We start from the raw sequence: 12,072 nt of genomic DNA on the forward strand, positions 1-12,072 counted from the left end.
AGTTCCAATAATACATTTCTGTTTCCGTCCAGATGTTTCAGAAGCCATGTTTTTACTATCTTATTTGACACCCCAAAGAAACGTTGAGTCTCTGTTCTTCTCTTCTGTACTTTTAGTTTCAATGTACAATGTCTGTAATTAATTTCTCACTCTATTATTGTCGGATTCAGTCCATGAATACTAAACCTATTCTAGAGAAGTAGTCAGCCCTAATCCTGAATTCTTCTCTCTATTGAAAAGACCCTATTTTAAATCTTCTTCCACTCGGGACTAGGTTATCTTCTTTTCTAAGGTCTAATGAGTTCTTCGATCACAGTTCAAGCTTCATCTCTAATGAGGTTAGAGCCGAGTATGTTGAGAACCATTTGCAGGATTTAAGCTCTAATTTCTCCCAGTTCCAATGCAGTAAGTTGTCGACCAAAGGAAGGGAAAACAACCTGATTAAGGATCAAAAATCTAAATCCACTCCATCTGGGTGGATTTGGAACTTGCAGTGTCAGGGTTCCAAAGACTTCGACTCCCAGGACTAGCAACTGAATATCAATTGAGAGGGTGTCCCCTCCGTAGCTCACTGTTCCATTTCCCAATCTCCCTGAATTCCTCGGGCTCTGCATCTGCAACCAGATATGTCCACTCGGGAGATGCGTACTTCTGAGACAGTGTTCTTTTTCTTCTTGAGCGTCTTTGATCATCTGGATTATCTTCTTATTCACTTTGTTCAGATTCGGACGTTTCAGGAACTGGAGATTTTTCTCAGATGCAGGTCTTATGTTCAGCCTTTCTTTTCTTGTTGGCCACTTTTCTGCTCTGGCATCTGCTCTCCGCTCTTCCTCTTTGTCTGTTCCTTCTACGCCAGGCCGTTCACTCGGGTATGGTTCAGAGGGTACTTCCACAATGTCGTCAATTTTGGGCTCTGTATGCTGCTCCTCAGCAGGCAGTGCTCTTTTTCCTCGCTCTGCTTCTCCTTGTAAGTCTTCTGATTCAGTTGCTCTTCGGGCAACTTGAGGAATGGGTGCTTCTTCCACAGGCTCTGGAACCTTGCGGGTATGTGAAGCGTGGATCCAATGCGACAGTCCTCCTCACTTCACTGCTGTACTTGGGACCAATATGATTTGACATGATCCTCACCAACGAGCATCAAGACAGCTCTTCCGCACGTGCTTGCGTACAAGTACCCAGTCTCTGAGATTTAGATCATGCAGCAGGTCTCTCAAGGTGGATGCAGTCGCAGCCGCGACTTGGTGGGACAGAGAATTAACCACATCAGCCAGTCCCCTACAATAATCCAACACCATATCATCAGTGATATTTATCAATGCTGTGGCTGGCACCATAGGCAATCTCATAGCTCTCCCTGTCAGTATTTCATGAGGGGATAGCCCTGTTCTCCCATCAGGAGTGCTACGAAGGCTCATCAGAACAAGAGGCAAAGCATCCAGCCACTTCAATGCAGTCGATGAACAAACCTTAGCCATTCTCACTTTGATCGTGCCCTTTACCTGTTCCACCAGACCAGACGCTTCGGGCCTGTAACGGCAATGCAATCTCTGGTCTATGTTTAAAGCAGCACACAACAGTTTCATGAGTTCACTATGAAAGTGAGTTCCTCTATCTGTCTCCACTGAAGTCGGGAATCTGTATCTCGGTATCAGGTCTCGCAACAGCAACTTTGTTACAGTGAGACTATCACATCGAGTTGGATATGCCTCAACCCAATGTGAAAAGATACACACCACTACCAAAACATATCTTCGCCTATTGCATCTTGGCTTCTCAATAAAATCCAATTGTATCCTGGTAAAAGGACCTCCTGATCTCCCAATGTGACTCATTGTAACCACCATTCTCTTTCCTGCATTCATTTGCTGACACGTAACACATCTATGACACACTTCAGCAATCACACGAAAGCGTGGCTTAAACCATGTTTGCCTGAACACTCGCACCATGGCATCTCATCCCAGATGAACTGCTCCCTGAATCTGCTTTGCCATTGGGCTCCACAAACAGGAAGTACTGCTCTGCTATCGGTTGACACCCAAATTCCATTGTCATTTTTCACAACCTGATCTGACTCATGAAGCAGCTTCACCTCATCCCATGTATCAGCGACAGCTAACATTATGCTGAGCTCGGTATCTTCTGTGCTTTCTCCTCTATATTGTCCATTAAAACACATGCATGTATAGCACAAAAACGAGCTACTTCATCAGTATAATTTCCCTTTATGATAAAGTCTTCTCCCTTTCCGTGAGCAGCGCACTTCACAACTGCTATAGCTTTGGGCTTTTGCAAAGTGTCCAATAGTTGGTGCACATATTCACCATTTCAGATCGGTGACCCCGAGGATTTTAAAAATCTCCTTAGCGACCACAACTGACCAAAATCATGAACTACACCAAACCTGTATTGACTATCCGTATAGATCGTTACTCGGACTCCATGTGAAATAATACAGGCACGTATTAATGCAATGATTTCCGCTACCTGAGCAGAGAATACTCTATTCAAACAGGCAGCTTCTACTACTCCGGTGATGGTGCATACAGCAAACGCTGCTCCTAGGTACCCTTCATTGTCTCTTAGGTATGAACCGTCCACAAAAAGGATCAAATCAGATTCAGGTAACGGTTCATCGACAATGTCAGGTATGGGTTTGGTAGATAGTTCAGTAACATCTAGACCAGACTTATTCAATCTGTGGGGCGCGCCCCCCTGGGGGGGGCACCACACCATCCTAGGGGGGGGGGGGGCACGCACTCCACACTACTTTTACCTTTGTTCCCTGAGTCACAAGTCGCAAGTCTTTTTAGAGAACTCCGGTGAGGGGGAAGGGAGGGGAAATCGATGGGGCACGAAGTCCCCATGCTTTTGTTATGTTAACCATCCCAGGAGGGGGTTATTTCATTGAGCTGAAATGCTTCAGCTGCAGTGAGGAGGCAGGAAGTCTACTCTGCTAAAATCGAAGGTAAACGAACAGACAGGGCTGTTCCTTCGCATTCAATATTATAGTAGAGGAGACTCCTAGCCTCACACTGCAGCTGAAATGCCTGTCTGTTCGTTTGCTTTCAGTTTAAGCAGTGGAGACATCCTGCCTCTCACTGCAGCTGAAGCATTTCAGCTCTATGAATTAACCCCCTCTTGGGAGGCTCTTCCCAGAAAGGAGACCACGTTTATTTTAAAACTACACAGGCAGGCGCGCACAATGCCAGCCAGCCATGTGTTCTTTTAAACAGACTGCAAATTGCTTGTCTGTAAATAAAGAAGCATGTTCCCTTTTATCAGCCATAGATTATTCAGGCTGCCCTAGAACACAAGTTAAAGTTATTTCTATTTATATTTGCTGTTCAAAGTATGCATGGACAAGTACTGACAAAACAGCTTTAGGTGACTGCTTATTTTTGCACCGCCTGGGACATCAAAATAATGAGCTGGCAACCCTAATCACAAGACTAGGAGTTTGTTGCAGGATCACCACATTATTTATTTCCTCCACCCGGATCCCTGGTTACTACCATATTAGCAATAGTTTAACACTTTTGAAACCCTACGCTGCCGTCAATAACATTCTGAGTTACTTCAAATGTCGGGGAATGCACCTTGCATTCAGACCACTCGCTCCTCATTCTCACCCTTCACTTTCACGCTCACCCTGCACTCACGCTGATCCCCATGCACTCACACCATTCACCCACTTACCCTGCACTCACAGTGATCACTCTGCACTCACAATGCACTTGTACTGTTCACCCTGTACCTCACCCTGCAATCACACTAGCACACTACTCAACCTGCTTAAAGTGACACTTCACTCACCTTTCCCCCTCACTGCTCAATCTGCAATCTCACTCAAATTAGCCCACCATTAACCATGCATTCATTCGTCCCACTCTGCACTTCTATCTGCACTCAAATTCATATGGTCCCCTCGCTCACCCTGCAGTCACTCCTCTCACCCTACTCGCAAACTGTCGCATGGCTCCCCGTGCACTCACATGAGCACTCCAGCCACACACACAGCGCAGAGGGATAATGTGTCTGCTCCATAGAATGTGTACCATGCAGATCACAGAACTGAGTGTGAGTAAACAATGAGTAGCGCTATAACAAAATGAAGAGAGATGAGGTGCATCGTTGGTGAGTGGTAGTGACGGAATTCATGGAGAAGGAGGAAATGTGGAAGGGGCACCAAAAAAGACGGTTGCACTGTGTGCAACAAGTGCTTGGGCCAGCCTTGGCTGGGAGTGTTAGCCCCCGCCCGAAGTTCGGGTCTAGTTGCGCCCCTGTACACGAGTATGGGCATGTCGTGCCCCATCAAGATTTTCGTCCTAAACTACAAAAGGACACATTTACATGCACTGCAATCCAGCTTTCCAGGGGGCCCCTTGATAGACAGCTCTGTTTTTGCCCTGATGGCCTGGAATAATTCCTAAACAGATTCTTGTAAATAATGTTTTGTTTTATTTCTTTTTAATGTGATTGATGTAAGGAGTCTATTACTATTTGCAGAGAAATGTTTGTTTCAAGCAACAACCATAAAAAAGTTTATTTTGGATCCAAGCGGGTCCTCCCATATGAGAAATTGAAGGATGTCACAGATATTATTCGCTGTAAAATTAGTGGGCTGCTGCTTTGTTACAACAGTGAAAACACACATCACTATCTATGAATATTAGATGTAAACGCTTTTAGAATTTCAACCATAGTGCCTGTGCACCGTTGGTAGCCTGGCTAAAGAGGGTAAGGCAGAGCTGAAGGTAAATCATTTAGACTCAAAGCTATACTGAACAGGGACCCCCAAAATAGTTTTGGCCCAGGGCATCCAAAATCCTTAACATGTCCCTGCCACCACAAAGTTTGTCAGACAACATTGCTATGAAGTAAAATAGACATCATTCATTTATTATTAGTTCTATTTTTTTTTAAACATAAGCCCGACGTGTCCTTAACCCCAACTGCTTCAGGCAAGCAACTTATTGTACTCCTTAGGAATTCTCAATTAGGTGTTCGTTCAACGCCCTCTCTGTGGACTTTCAACTTTGTCTTCGGGTCCATGACAGGGTGCTCGGCAATTATCCCATTATAACGCTGCCTAAAACGTTTGTTAATGATTTCTAGAGAATATTTGTTTCTCGTGTACCAGCCCTGAGCTAGGGAGTGCTCTCAAAATCTGACAACACTGTCTCTCTTACAGTCCCTGTCTTGGCTGAAAATGTCTGCAGAATATTCAGCTTTGAGAGAAAATACTATCAAAACTCTCTTGCATTTCAGCTCGTCCTATTTATGTGAGATTGGGTTCTCAGCACTTGGGGTATTAAAGACTAGGGGGCAGATTTACAAGCGCCCTGCGCCACCAGTACGTCACTTTTCGTGAAGTACTGGTGGCGCAGGGGGCTCCTCCATATTTACAAGGACGGGAAAAGCCACCCTGCGTGACTTTTCCTCTCCTTGTAAATACGGCCCCTTCACACGCAGCACTTTGTGTTGAAGGGTTGTTCCATGGGTATTGCTGTGGGTGTTCCCACGCAACACCCATGGAACAAGAAACATCTCCACATTTACAAGGAATCGTAAATCTGAAAATGCGTCTGAATGCTACACCACCCTAAAGGTGGCTTAGCGAGGCGCAACGAGGAGAAATGTTTTCATTTCTCCTCGTTTTTCCCTCTTTCAATGCGTGCTGCATTCTACAGCATGCATTGAAAGAGGGAAATGCCTGTAGTGATTGTTTTTGTGCAGGAAGGGGCCCCTTCCTGCACAAAAACAATCTCCCCACAACGCAGGCATCCTTGCACCATGGTGCAAAGATGCCTACCCTAGCTCATGGCTGCAGTTTGTGCGCAAGGGGAAGCACAGAGATGTGTCCTATTCTTGTAAATATGTCGCATCCCTGTGCTTCGGAAGTACCTTGTAGATCTGCCCCAGGATGTGGAGCACAACCTGAGGATGGCAGTAGCAAAATCCATCCACAGATTGACCGTCTGTGGCGAAAAACAGGCACACCCGTCACATCTATGTTGGTGGTGTTATCAATGTCATGTGTAAAACAAAGCATCCTAGTAAAAACAATTTGCGCATATTTTATCTAGGAAATGGTGGTTTGAGCTGTGTAATAATCTGTCATTTCAGCACACCCACTCACAAACCTGTACTTTACTAAACACTCTTATTGTGTTGAACATTATTTGCTGGATATGGCCCAGGATATGCGTGCGGCGGTCGATTATGTAATGTACCAGATTCCAGAAATTCCTGTCAGGTATTGTGGGGGTGGGGGGGGGGGGGGGCCCAACAGCTAAAAGAAATTGAGCTGGGGGGGCTCAACCTGCAAAAGTTTGAAGACCTGATTTAGACAGTCATGCTCTTCACAATTTTCATCTCCATCCTCTTGGGGAAAGGCAACAATGTAGCGGGGTTTAGAGTGGTACAACGTCTCAACGTAACCTTTTCAGATGCTAGAATGACTTGCTCATATTTGGTCAACCTATTGTTCGTAAAATACTGTGTTTTTGTTCTGGTAATCAACAATTGTACAGAATGAGGCACATAAACGATTAATGGGTGACCCATCACGATGCTTTAGCATCTTTCAATGCTGACACCTGTTGCAGCAACGGATTTGAGACCTCCGGGCAACGCAGAAGCTACTGGATCTAATGTAGTTGAAAAGTAAGCCACTGGTCTACGGGCACCTCCATGTGTTTTGTACATGGACCGCTAATGCACATCCCTCCTTCTCACAGCAGAAGAGCGAAAACTCTCTATTATACTCTGGCATTCTCAGAGCTGGGGCACGACATATGCTTTCTCGCAGCTCATGGAAGGCTCTCAAGCATTCTTCATCCCATGGTACCGGATCATTGATGTCTTTTCATGTTAGTCTTAACAGATGCTTTGCTTGTAAGGAAAAGTTTGGGATCCACTGTTGACAATAGCCGACCATACCCCAAAAAATGCGGACTTCTTTCTGTGTTTTCGGAGTTCCTATTTGCAAGAACGCTTCTATGCGATCTGGTGACACCCTTCGCTTTCCCTTCTCAATACGATGTCCCAGATATTGAACTTCAGGTAAACAATACTGCAGCTTATTTGGGGACACCTTATATCCATTCTCTGCCAAATGGTTCAACAAAGCCACGGTGTCTATCCTGCACACATCTTCATTTTCTGAGGCGACCAAAAGGTCGTCAATCTACTGAACCAGGACTGATTTCTGTGGTATCACCAGCCCTTCAAGATTTTTTGTAAGACACTGGCTAAAGATAGAGGGGCTTTCTGTATACGCCTGAGGGATTCTACACCATGTTAAGACACGGTCGCCCATCCAGAATGCAAATAAATACTGACTTTCTTCTTGTAAAGGTATGGAAAAGAATGTTTGACACACATCTATGACCGTAAACCATTCTGCTTCACATGGTATTTGGAAAAAAAACAGCCGGATTCGGTACCACGGGACAACAGGGAATCACGATTTCATTAATCCTGAGCAGGTCTTGTACTATTCTATACTTGCCACTAGGCTTCTGCAATCCCATGATCGGTGAATTACAGGGACTTGCTCATATCTCCTTTAGAATGCCTTGTGTGATCATTGTCTCAATAACCGGAGTTATCCCAGCCACTGTCTCTGCAGACAGTTTAAATTGTAGGGTCTGTGGAAACTCAGCATTTGGTCTCACCTGTATCTTAACAGGTTCCACCCCTAGGATTAACCCTATCTCCTCACCTGTGAAATCCCACACCTTCGGGTCAACTGAATCTCTCAAATCATGCAGCAATTCTGCTTTTGTGAGAACCACAAACAGTTCTGCACACATGCTCATATTAGCCATTTTGAAATTGGCATCACCATCATAGGTCTGCAGTTCCACACCTCTTGGAGTGCATGAGATGTTACAATTTAATTTGCACAAAAGATCACGGCCCAAAAGACAAACCGGACTTGTATTGCACACCACGAACTGATGATTATCCTTGAACGTCCTTATTTTAATAGGTAATGCATTTGTTAATGGGTTGGCCATTTTCTGATTACTGACACCCACTACTTGAATCAATTGTCCAGAAAGAGTTAAGTTGGGGACCACATCTGTTCTTACTGTGGAGCGTGCAGCTCCCGTATCTAATAAAGGTGACAGGATATCCATTCACATTTGCATCGACGAATGGCCCACTCTGATCTACCGCCAGTACTGTTTTGAGAGGGCATTCGTCCTGTGCCCTCCTCTGGCACTCCAGAGGACCCTGAGATTCTTTGTATCTGCCTCGTATTTCAAAATACTTCATCTGCTGATATGTCTGATTATGCATGGGTATTCTGGGAGGCTGTGACACCTGTACTTGTGGCTCGCAACCTCCATACTGGACCTAGGTCTACTCAGTCTGTAGAGTCTCGCATATGTGTCCTCCTCCCTCATATTGGCTTTGATTAGCAGGATTCAATCGACACTCCCACTTCCATTGCCCCGTCTTGTGACAATAATGACAGGCAGTTGTGAGAAGTTGGCCTGATATATGATGTCACTAATTCTAGTGTACACCTTGTATCAGTCCAAACAACCCTTATGGTGATTGGTTGTAAAGTCAACCTTATAGACCAGCTATCCTAGTGGTAGCATGGACAAGAGCAGTCCTAGGCTAAACTCTGTATGGCATGTGAAGCCAGCTGTTATACCATATGTAATCCCTTGAATACCAAATGAAAGGACACCACAACAGATATATATATGTATATATATATATATATATATATATAAAATAAAGTGTATTTATTCTAGTCAAACCCTCAGCACTCTTTATGAGATTCGAGGTAAGTACAACACAGTCTTATTTAAGCATACATTAAGTCACACAGGTAAGTAATACAGTTAGGCCCTAGGGGCCACGCAAACCATATACTAAGTAAGTGGTATAAGAACCACTGTCACGAACACAGGATAGGCCTAGGGAGTCGCTGGGGCTACACTATACTACCAAAGGTTAGGAAGTGGGAGGCCCACGGGATTCAGGTGCAGAGTGGAAACACTCACGCGTAATGCGTAAAAGTCGATAGAAATGGAAGTTATTAGAATTTAACAGTTTTAGGACACTTCTGGAATAGCTAGGAAGTCGAGACTTGGAAACTAGACCCTAGGATAGTCCATACCCTAGTGAGCACCGGAGTACTCCAGTTACCTAGCCCACGGGCTGCAGGTGTAAAGGTGTGAACTTGCGTCGGGTTTCGTCGTGGACTCCTATGTATGCCTGAAGGAAAGTTGCTGACAGGCAGTCAGTGAAGAGTGTCCGGTGGATCCCAAGGATGGAATCAAGAAGGAAGGATACCTGCAAGCAGAAGGGACAGAGTCTAGGTCACCAGCCAGGAGCCGGGAAGGAACCAGGGAGGAACCAGGCGATGTTGTAAAGATGCAGGTGAAGAGGTGCTGCTTGTCGCAGCAGCCACGGGTACCAGGAGGCGTCGAGGACGACCAGGACCAGGGGGTGAGCTGTCCCACGAAGGCTCTTGCTGTCGGCGTCGTCGAAGTAGAGTTAGGACCCAACAAGCCTTGGCAAGCGGAACCCACGCAGGATGGAGGACTTGCTTCTGGTGCAGACCAGGAAGGTCTGGGGTGCTTCTCATTCACAGAGGAGCGGGTGCCAGTCTGGAGGAGCCGGACCAGCAAGATGAAAACAAAGGTTCGTCGTCGCAGAGGTTACTAGCCAACGGGCCAGCAACCGGACAGCATGTCGGGCAACTCAGGTGCATAAGGGCCCCACGCAGAACACGTGAAGTGTGGGGAGCTGATCTTCTTTGCAGATGGTGCTCGGGATGGGGGCTTCTCAATTCCCCAAGCACCGCCTCGAGGAAGCCTCAGAAGTCGCGCTAGTCAGGTACTAGCAACTTTTCCCAAGTTGCCGGTCCCACGTTCCTCGTCGCCTCCACGGGTCTCCGCTTCGCTGTAGATGTGGATCTGGTTCAGAGGTGTCTGGAAGTCTTGGCGCTGGTCAGTCTCTGCAGTCGTCCCTCGTAGGATCAGTCGCAAAGCAAGCCGCGGTCGCTGGATGGTGCCTGGTTGCCCAGGGTGGTCACTCCTTGGCCACAAGGGAGATTTCTTCAGTCTTCTTCCTGAGGTCGAAGGTCCAGAGTTTCTGTTCAAGTTGCAGATTCAGGTTAATCTAATTTAGCAGGGCTCAGCTACCTACTGATATAGTGGGCTGGGCTACCTGCAAGGTCCCTCCTATGGGTGGGACCAGGAAGGGGAGTGGTTACACCCCCTTTCCTATGTCTAGTTTCGCGCCAGAGCTGGGGCTGGAGTGCCCCAGCGCCGGTTTGAACTGGACTATGCATGGGACACCTTGTGTGCCCCAGGCAGTGTCTAGTTTCTTTCATCCCTCCCTGCCCCAAAACACTAAATCCTGTCTGGGGTGGTGCTCGCACCTCCCAAGGCAGGAAACCTATTGTCCAAGCCTCCCTCACTGGAAGGACTCCCAGCAGCAGGAGGTCAGACTTGTGTCTGTGGCAGCAGCATCCATTTTGTGATGCTGGGGCTCTGGTTAACTTTAACCGGGTATGTAGGTTTCAACATGTCTTCTCCCTCTAGAAGGGAGGAATAATATCCTCATTGCCAGAAATGGTATGGGGGTATTATTCCAAAGTGTTAGACACCTTACACGACATGTTTTGATACAGCCAAACCATAGTTACCATAACCGTTTAAGATTATAAGGCACTTTAAGAGTATATGGTAGGCTATATCATAGAACAGCTATAAGGACATGGTTCCGAAAGCTGCAGACAGGCTCGGCTCATGCTAGAGCACCATCTCACATGTTACCAAGCACTCTGCCTCCAGGATTGTTAAGGCCTGCCATAGGAGTGGCTGATGGGTACACATGTGTCTATATATAAGGTAGGTATAGGAATACTTCACCTAAGCAAGGAGTGATAAAGCAACCTTGCCCCAGCTGAGTGATCAGCCAGTTGTGTCATAGTGGAAGGCCAGGCCAGGGGTGGCACAATACATGCTGCAGCCCCTGGTAGGCCTAGGGTACACCTATGCCCTGGGTACCTAAGGTACACTATACAGGGGCCAATAAGGTGATCCTAACCAATTGGGTTATGCACCTAAAGTACATAGTATCAATTTAGAGAGAGAACAGCTAGGCTGTGGGTCTGATTGGCAGGCCCACAGCCACATCTAAGTCGAAAACCAGTGAAGCAAAAGCAAAAAGTGGGGGTGAACATAGAAAGCAGACCCTACTCTCCTACAGCAGTAACCATCTTTTGTTGTGCCACCCACTCACTTGTACTTATCTCTGTACCTGTTCCTCGTCCCTGACCTGGTTGGGTTGCCATTTGTGACCCATACCTCGTCCACTTCCTCTTCCTCGACCCATACCTCCGCCAACCCCTGCATATAATCTGCATTTCTCAACTGAGCCAACATCAACTTGTCTTGCAATTTCTTTGGTGCTGATTCTACTTGAGCACTACAATATTTAGCATACTGCAGTATTTCATCCACCGACTTATTCTGCCAACATATCAGGTGGTGGTGTATCATCAAACTGATGTCAGATTTCAAACCTAACACAAACTTGGAGACAAACTGTCCCATATCCTCTTTTGATCAATAGTAGCCAATCCACTATGCTGTTTAAAAGCCAATAACAATCGTTCGTAATAATCGTGCACTGATTCCTTCGGCTCTTGAGTCGTACGATCAATTTTAAGCCAATCAACAATCTGCGGAGTCACCTTAGACTGCAACCAGGTAATTACTTGCTCATATTTACTCATCACATCAGGTGAAGGACCATGCGTTACTGACTGACTGGCTCAGCTGTTGGCCACTCAATAGCAATTTTGCATGCTGCCCACAGATCTGCCGGAACCACTATATCAAACAAAGTGTTCAAATCAATCCACAACACCTTCGAGATCTTAACAAATCGGTCTATCTGCTTATACCACTCTGCTGGTTTCTCCCTCAGCCGAGGAAAATCATTTGTAAAAGCCACCAAATCACCCCTGCTTCATGGCACATGTACATACCCTCTGTTCTGCACTTCTCTCACGGGAAAATTTCCGGT

Source organism: Triturus cristatus, chromosome 1_1 (assembly GCF_964204655.1).
Source record: "Triturus cristatus chromosome 1_1, aTriCri1.1, whole genome shotgun sequence".
NCBI classification, from domain to species: domain Eukaryota; kingdom Metazoa; phylum Chordata; class Amphibia; order Caudata; family Salamandridae; genus Triturus; species Triturus cristatus.